The following is a 9,534-nucleotide window of genomic DNA, read 5'->3' as shown; positions in this document are numbered from 1 at the left end:
GTGTGTGTTGTTGTCGGCGGTTATCCCGCCGCAGGAGACCGTGACTATATACGGAGTAAAAATGTGGATTGAGAAATTTCATCGTGAAAACGGCCAGTGTCGAAATATTCAAATTTGGGGAACGAATGTATATATTTACCTATGCAACAGACCCCGTAACCATTCGCACAAACACCGCTGGCGACACCCCCGCACCTCTTCTAAGCTAGCAGGACCAAATCGGCAGAATCAAACCGGACCTATCAGAATAATTAGTACCCATTTCGTACTAATTTGTACCACTAATAACAATTTTGTATCCCGTGCCATTTCGGAGAAAATCGTGGCGGTGCTACCTTAGCATTAAGCTAGAAAGACCACAAGAAAAAAAAAGAAAAAAAGAAAATTAAATACAGAAATTTGAAGGACTGAATTTGTACTAATTTGTACCATACAAATAAACTTAATATACATATATTTATCCCTTCTACTCAAAAAATAACTCACCGGCCGATGCGCAACAGCGGAGTTGTAATTCTGCGTTGATCTATAACAAAAGAAATATTTTTATATTAAAGCTACGTCCAAGATAATCGACAGTAAATAATTATCGAAGTAAATAATTATTGCCCGTTTAAACCATTATTTTAACAAATATCTGATTTTAAAATGTAAAAAACAATCGCGGCCGCCGGCAATAAGCGGCTGGATATTTCCGTGTTAACTAGTTCGCATAATTCATCCGCGAAAAATTGTGCAAATAATACTGCGACCGTGCGAATAAGAGAGAGACGTGACGTTCGCGACGTAATATCTCGCATACGCCGGAGATCAGACTCGACCCGAAATTGCACCGTAGTTAAAAACCACGAAAGTGGCGGAGCCCACCACAGAACTGACAGGACGGCAAAATATAATATATAAGAAAATTAACAACTACTCACCCCACGGTCGCTCCGCCGTCGCCCGATGCCTCCCAGGCCCCGTTCTCCTCTCCTCGATCGTCCTCCGTTACTCCGTTGGTCCTTGGTCCATTGTCGCACTCACTCACAACGCGACGACGTTCACGAGCGAAAATCGACGATATCGTCGATATCGTCTCCTCTTATGATCGCGCGACACTAAAGGCACACGGCACTCCCGGTATTAATCTCGCGACGCGGTACTAAGAAACTTAGTTACACGGCGACAGAAGAATTACGTGGAATTACGTCGCGGTCGAAGAAACTACGAACGAAACTATACGATCCGCTTGACGCCCATGACGCCATGACGCCGCACCGTGACATCCCGCGATTCCCGCGCGCAGGTAGACACGACAAGTGAAGCGAAGGTGGCGGAGAGAATTTCGTAAATCGCGCACGGCTAACTTCACTCGCCCGGAGCAACTGTCTCGAGAACGCGATTACGCGATTACGCGACTTTGATTAACTACGGATTATCCGAAAAAATGTAATCGAATGCGATATACCTCGGTATCCGTATAAATTCCTCGAAGCACATGAATTAAATGAACTTTCGATGGCTGCATTCCGATATTCACTGTCAGTACTGCAAATCTATATTTTACGTCACGTATACTGTAGATTTTCAGTACTGAAAGTTGCTGACAGTGAATATCGGAATGCAGCCGATATATGTATCACAGTTTTTCGCAAGCTAAACAATCGGACCCGGCGACTCGTGTATTTACTCCGCGATATATGCGATATGGGAACATTGGGAACGGGAACTGGGGCGCGTCTGACGTCAGAACAGGTCACGGGCGTCGCGGTAAACATGAGTAGTGGGGATAGAGTGGGGGTAAGGTGAATACACACTACACACGGTGCGCGGTCGCCGCCTCGCCGCGGTGGGTTAGTTCGGTATGCCGGGTATGCGTATCGCATAAAGCCTACCCCTCTCTATCCCCACTGCTCATGTTACCAAGGCGCCCGCGGCCCGTTCTGATTTCTGATGTCGTTGCTCGCGGATCGCACATCGCAGAGTAATATAAGTACGAATCGCCAGGTCCGACTATTCAGATTACAGAAAAATGTGATGCATCGAATGTTCATTTAAGGCCGGTTCTAATACAATCAGTCGTATGTCACCTATGTCGGATGGCCCAATGAGAGAATTTCTTTTTCGATAACGAATTTTTCTCATTGGATCATCGGTTACGTTCCGAAAGCAATCAAAGCGAACGCAGCCTATAATAAGTGTAATGAAGTACGCGCCGCGTCCGTGTCGTGAGATTAATACCGTGGAATGCCGTGCCTTTTTAGTGTCGCGCGATCATAAGAGACGATGTCGTCGATTTTTGCTCGTGAACGTCGTCTCGATGTTATCGTCTATCTGTGGGACAATGGACATCGCGGCACGGGCCGACGGGTGTCGATCGGATCATACAGCTTCGTTCGCAGCTTCTTCGTCGTAATTTTTCCGTTGCCGCGTCGCGAGATTGATGCCGGGAGTGCCGTGCCTTTAGTGTCGCGCGATCATAAGCGACGATATCGGTCGATTTTCGTGAACGTCGCGAGTGAAGTGACGCGACGCCACGCCACGGTTGCTTTTGGCGGGTGAAGTTGGCCGTGCGTGCGATTTAAAAAATTCCGCCTTGTTCGTCTACCTGCGGGAGATCGCGGCACGGGCCGACGGACATGGCGTCGAGCGGATCATACAGCTTCTCCGCCGTAATTTTTCTGTTGCGTCGCGAGATTAATGCCGGAAGTGTCGTGCAAAGTGTCGAAAATATCGCGCGATCATAAGCGACGCGATCTTATCGTCGATTTTCGTGAACGTCGTGAGTGAATAGTGAGTGCGCCAACCGGCCAACGGACCAACGCTGCAACGGAGAAGGACCTGGCGAATCGTGGAGAGGAGGAGGAGGCCTGGGGAGGCATCGGGCGACGGCGGAGCAACCGTGGGGTGAGTAGTTAAATTGTTATTCGTCTATTACTTTGCTGTCTTGTCAGTCCTGTCAGGGTAAATCTGAAGAATAGTGGCCTCCTCACCGATTTCGTTCAACTTGGGCTCAATCGACGCGTTTTTGCACGAAACGACCGAATCTGGCAGAAAAAAGTGTCGCTCTGCCCCGCGAAGCGAGATATTAACGGTTAAAGTTGGCGACTATCAGGTTATGAGACCTGTCATACCGACGCGATGTAGCGACTGGTAGCGACCACGAACATGCCCTGCGGCCACATGCGCATGCTCCGTAGCCGCACGCGTATGCAAAAGAAGGTCACGTGACGACTGTCTGCTTGGTAAGTACATATTTATGTGTACTTTTCACATACCAACTATTCTCTGCTTTAACAAATTATTTATGTTTTGTTAACTTAAACGCTTAATAACTGTAACAGAAATAATTTGTTAAAGCAGAGAATAGTTGGTATATGAAAAGTACATGTAAATATGAACTTTTCATATATATACCAACTATTCTCTGCTTCAACAACTTTATTTCTGTTTCGTTAACTTCAACACTTAATATCTGTAACATAAATAATTTGTTAAAGCAGAGAATAGTTGATATATGAAAAGTAAATATTTATGTGTACTTTTCATATACCAACTATTCTCTGCTTTAACAATTTTATTTCTGTTTCGTTAACTTAAACGCTTAATATTTGTAACAGAAATAATTTGTTAAAGCAGAGAATAGTTGGTATGTGAAAAGTACACATAAATATGTACTTACCAAGCAGACAGTTGTCACGTGACCTTCTTTTGCATGCGCGTGCGGCTACGGAGCATGCGCATGTGGCCGCAGGGCATGGTCGTAGTCACTGCATCTCGTCGGTATGACAGGAATCATAACCTGATTCCTGTCAACTTTAACCGTTAATATCTCGCTTCGCGGGGCAGAGCGACACTTTTTTCTGCCAGATTCGGTCGTTTCGTGCAAAAACGCATCGATTAAGCCCAAGTTGAACGAAATTGGTGAGGAGGCCACTATTCTTCAGATTTACCCAACTTACAACTCCGCTGTTGCGCATCGGCCGGTGAGTTATTTTTTAGTTTAATGTTTTATTACGCAAATCAGTGTTTTTTCCGGTTCCGGTTTATTAAAATTTTTTTATTTGAAATTTGTATTAAATTAAATTATTTACATATTATTAGCTTTTTATTTAATGATTTACTTTTAATACGTAATTATGATAATAATTGTATCAATAATTATGTGCAAAGCATTAATGGACTTTAATTTAAAATTATAGATCTATTTTTCACATATGTTTTGTATTTTGACAGTTAGTAGTCCTGAGTAATGAGGAGGGGAGAGAAGTGGCTGACCACTTTCATTTACATAATTTACAAAAATATTTTCTATTAGGCTCTAGAATCTATCCATTTCCGAGCCTATTCTTTTCAAGGCAATAGATTATAATATATGCGCAACTTAGTTTTTTTCCGGTTCCGTTTTGTTAAAATTTTTTTGAAATTTTTATTAAATTAAATTATTTACATATGCATACTGCGTGTGCCACTGTAAAGTTGGCACCTCATTTTCAAAAATCGTCTGGATGTATCTTCCAGAAGAAACCTTTCTTTCCCCAGCTTTTTTTTCTTTATTTTAATGAATTTTTGACTCAATGTATTCCGTACAGAACCTTGCCAGCTTTTTTTATCCGCGGTTCTATAGTACGGGTAATGCTCAATGATATACGAATAGATGCCATTCAATACTGAATAAAGGTTTCGGTTTCTGTTTCGGTTTTCTAGCTAACAAAAGTATCCGAATTGGGCAAATTACAGTCTTTTCGGTATTAATTAAAAAAAATGTTTTTATTTGAAATTTGTATTAAATTAAATTATTTACATTTAGATTTATATTTAGAATCGGTACTTTATTTGCCCCAAGGGGCCTTAAAGGGCGTTTTTAAGGAACGTACCCAAATTTTTACATATTCTCTATTCCCATAAAAGAAACACCTGGCCATTGTGCGACTTCACAAATTAACACCCACCCTCCCTTTCTCTTTATATATTTCTAGGACCTAGACCGAACGAAAATATCGGTTCGGTTCCGGTTTCGGTTCATTAAAATACTTATTTATAAAGGTTTCGTTTTCGATTTCGGTTTTGTAGCTAATAAAAGTATCGGTATTACGCAAATTAGTTTTTTTGGTTCCGATTTATTAAAATTTTCTTAATGAAATTTTTATTAAATTGAATTGATTATATAATAAGTGATGATATTTCGACGTATAGATGTTACTTCATTGTTTTCTATGTTTTCATCTTCGGGTCTTAATTTTTTTAAGATGTAATGATTTTTAACGATACCGGTTTTGATTTCAGTCCTATTGGTTTTACAAAATTTCCATACGGTTTTTGTTTCAGACAATGCGTTTTCATTATTTTAATTATTTTTAATTATTTTCATAACTTGATTTACACGATGCAACATAAATAAAATATTTTATAAAATTATTTATTTAATAATTGTAGTTGTTCACCAATCAATTCCGATTATTATGATGTAATGGTATCAAAATATTAAATATGCAAACAATTAATTATATAATGTAATAAAAAAAATTTACTCACCAGCCGTTGTTTCGTCGCAGTCGGTTGGTTCCGCCACTGCTTCAACACCACACGGCTAACCTGGGGGCTAACCATATTCGTGATGTTGTCACTTACGACAGTCCATCGATCTCACATGGCACTTCTAAATTTCACAAACACGTTATACTTTCACAAGTGCAAAGTACGATTATTCCGATCGAATGATTCTGATCGTGACGAGCGCGAAATAAAATTTTACGAGACGGTTTGTCGAAAAAATTCGACGTTGGTTCGACGGGACGCCGCATATTTTTTCGAGAGAAAACGACGTCGCGTTTTACGGCGCTGGTTTTGATTTCTTGCACAGTCTTCTCGTCTTCCCAGTATTTGGCGAACACGAAGCAGTTCAGATTTTCATCTAAATCTGACTGATAGCTTGCGATCATTACATTTTATTTTTTCGAAATAATATAATTTGACCCAAGTTTATGACCAATGGCAAAAGTGATTTTCAAAAACTCAAATGATAACTTAAAAAATAGAAATCTACAATAATATCATTTATCTAAATTATTTTAATACACTCTTAAGCATGTGTCGCCAAAAATTGGAGGTACACGTTGAAATAAAAACCTTACGTAATTACGAGGGACATAATTACCATCAAAAATAGAAGGGAAGATGGTACCTCGAAGCCAGGAAGTACATTACGTAGCTACAATTTTTGGCGACACATGCTTAAGAGTTTACATACCTGCATTACTTGTTTCTTCCAATTTTTTATCAAATAACGGATACATGTTTTGTCGGTGGATGACCACATTATGTACACAAAATAAACGATTCTGCTGCTGCTGCTGCTGTATCACTGTCTAATTTGCGAATGTATTCCATGCATTCGCACTGTGACTCCCGGCACGTACCGCGAAATACTCCGCGAATGTCACTGCTTGTGAATATATTCATATTTATGTTAGTTGCGTAAATAATATAACAGTCGTATAAAACGGTCTAAGAATCCTTTGTTCGAGCAACGATATGACACGTCCGCGTCGATGTCACCTAGTGGCTATGCCACTGCTATTCGCGAATGTTTTTTGTTCAACAAATGTCGCGATCATGCATGGTTGACGCCGAGTACCTCGTATACGAGGTACGTATGTAGGAGGTACATTTGTACGAGGTACATATGCACGTACGAAGTATGTATGTACGGGGTACATACGGGAAGCCCCCTAAAAAACTGTACCTCTTAAAAAATTGTACCGTGAATTTATAAGTGCGGTGCCTCCAATCGGTACCTCCTCCTTTATCAGTACCTCGTGTGTATTCCGTACCTTGTGCTATACTGTACCGGGAAAAGTATCTCCTAGCAGTATGTAACTTGAAATGTCATTCCATTTAGATATTAGTACCTCGAATTTGGAATTTGGAGATACTACGCGGTACATGCTTAAGAGTGTAATTCTGTGAGGTCTCTGAGATTCCATCCACATTTGTCATCGTAACCAGCAAAAATTCAATTTATTTATTTATTTATTTTTTTAATCGATTGAGAATCGATCCATGAATAGGCCCATAATGTATAAAAGTCGATAGAATTAAATCGATGCGTTCCGTTTCACGCATGATGCGCATAATGCATCATTTATCCTTGTTGTTCACCGAACGCACTCCTAATGGTGCGTCTCCACATGCGAGTAAGAACTCTCGAGAGCCAAAAGAAAGAGAGAGAGAGAGATACTCTCGAGAGTTTCTCTCTCTTTCTCTCTTATCGAGTTTCAAGATATACGAGTAAAAAGAAAAGAATATAGGGGACAAAAGTGCAGAAACGCGAAAAAAGGAAGTTGAGCTGGGGTCTTGGAGACTTCACTGTGTATACCTAGGGTTAACAAGCGGCACTGCGCTGCTGCATTCTCGATGCTGCATAACAAGGAAGAAATTGATATAATTCATATTTTTATTTAAAAAACTGTATATATGCAGCACACGGAAAGAATGGTTTTGCTGAAGTGTCTAAAAATTTAGCTGAATACAGATCTAAAAGTAATTTTGTTGGATCATCAAAATAATTATGTAGAACACCTAAACTGATTGCTAAAATGTCAAAATTTTTTACAGCATTATCATATTTTAGCGACTTACTATAATTATTTTGATGGTGCAACAAGATTATTTTTAGATCTGTATCTAGCTAAATTTTTAGATACCTACAGTCATTTTGGTTTGACCCAACTGGCTAAATTAACATTTTTACATATAATAATAATTTGGCTAGTTGGGTTGAACCAAAACGACTGTTGTTTTGAATTATTTACTGGCGACGGAAGGTACTTGTTTTGTTTTTAGATACCTACTTCAGCAAAATCGTTCTTTCCGTGTACATATTTTTATCAAGGTCTAAATAATGTTAATATATATCACTAATGTAAAATGTATATAAAATAATTTTTTTATCTGCGAAAGTTGTTGGAATATTATCGAATCATTAGAGAATTATAAAATCTTGAGTTTAAATTTTTCACGATTTAATAAATAAAACTGTACGTATGAATTTACAATCATCCACAGTAGTATTTAAAGGGGTAAAACGTTTTGAAGACTCGACCGTTGAATTTGAGTCTAAGGATGAGAAATCAGTGAAATTTATGGAGAAGAACAGTATGTTATATCAAAAGATTTGTTGTACGTCACCAACAGTAACTATTTTAAGAATAATATATTTTACACATGCGGGAAAAGAGAAAGTTATGATAAATGGATTAATGACGCGTAATGAGTTAATATTTATTTTAAAGTAGATTAGTGTAAAGTAGATTATGGCATTTAAAATTATCATGTGAACATTATTTGTTACACTTTGTGAATCGCTTATTATCTTTTGTGAATTATGGCAGAAAGGATAAAAGGTTTATGGACATATTATAGTTATCTCACGAATCTCACGTGTTGGCGCTGAACGACCCTCCTTAAGAGTTCCAAGCTCATTGAAGTATGCGATTATCTATCATTTTAGCATGACCTGACTGGGAGAAACTATATATTCGCGTCACCAGACCAATTGAAGCATGCGATTATCTTTTACTTTAGCCGGGGTGTCGAAGTTGGTTGGCCTTGCAACGTGGGAGAAGCGGACGCGATTCCCGCCACCGCTGCGAATCGAGCCCCGGCGCCGGGTATGCTTGAAACGCAATGCCAGTGCACTACGTTTAACACACATGGATATCCATTCACGAAATAACTTATTACTATTTATTTCTATTTTAATTTGGCACGGCTACTGGGGGCAAATCTCGTGGAGACCGTGGACATATTCGGACGTGTTTTTTCCTGAATAATTTTTGAAGATTCCTAATGGAATCAGCGCCGAGATTAGATTGAATCTTTCGAGTCTGTATTTATTATCTTCGACTTGTTCTTGGCCGTTATGTGATCCCGAGGAGGATTAGGTGCCATAAAATTAAAGAAGAAGAAGGCTACTGGGGGCTACGGCACGAGTCTCGTGCGTCAAGAGGCGTAATCGTTTCTATACCCGATAACTGGCTCTTACTCTCGAGGGACCAGCTATGCACTCATTGGGTGTTTCCGTACTAATCGAGTCACCACTCTCGCATCGTGCGTGCACCATCCGAGAACCCGGGCATGAAGATTCATTCTTGACTTTTTCATATTTACTACGTGTTGGAGAGTAAACGGATTGACAACCGAGAGTTCCGTAGATAACCGTGCATTTTCTTGGCCCCACAACTCGCCATGGACAGCGGTACTTGGGCCCGTATCACTACAGGACCTTAGTGGCGCATTCAGATCGCCATTGACGTCGCTTGGTTACTGCAGAGCGCGCCGACTAGTCGACATCAGATCTTGTGATCGAGCCGTACTGAATCAGAACAGCCCCATTGCAACGTTCCAGCAAGACCACTGGGAGGTGGGCGCATGACCTGACTGGGAGAAACTATATATTCGCATCACCAGACCAATTGAAGCATGCGATTATCTTTTACTTTAGCCGGGGTGTCGAAGTTGGTTGGCCTTGCAACGTGGGAGAAGCGGACG

The 9,534-nt window shown here is 40.2% G+C and overlaps 1 long non-coding RNA gene across 2 annotated transcripts; it reads right to left on the bottom strand.

Moving 5' to 3' along the window:
• Positions 1–2,123, bottom strand: LOC112453972. 2 transcript variants are annotated; one of them, XR_003040685.1, is made up of 4 exons: positions 924–2,118; positions 487–526; positions 140–347; positions 1–44 (listed from the first exon to the last, which is right to left on the bottom strand). It is a non-coding gene; the product is annotated as an uncharacterized LOC112453972 (long non-coding RNA). The 2 variants fall into 2 exon arrangements; XR_003040684.1 differs by having other exon boundaries at positions 140–526; positions 924–2,123.
• Positions 2,124–9,534: the final 7,411 nt, after the last annotated feature.

This window comes from Temnothorax curvispinosus, unplaced genomic scaffold (assembly GCF_003070985.1).
Source record: "Temnothorax curvispinosus isolate PA1 unplaced genomic scaffold, ASM307098v1 QBEX01004771.1, whole genome shotgun sequence".
NCBI lineage: Eukaryota > Metazoa > Arthropoda > Insecta > Hymenoptera > Formicidae > Temnothorax > Temnothorax curvispinosus.
Note: the sequence above shows the minus strand (reverse complement) of the source record. Positions and strands in the feature narration are given on the sequence as shown.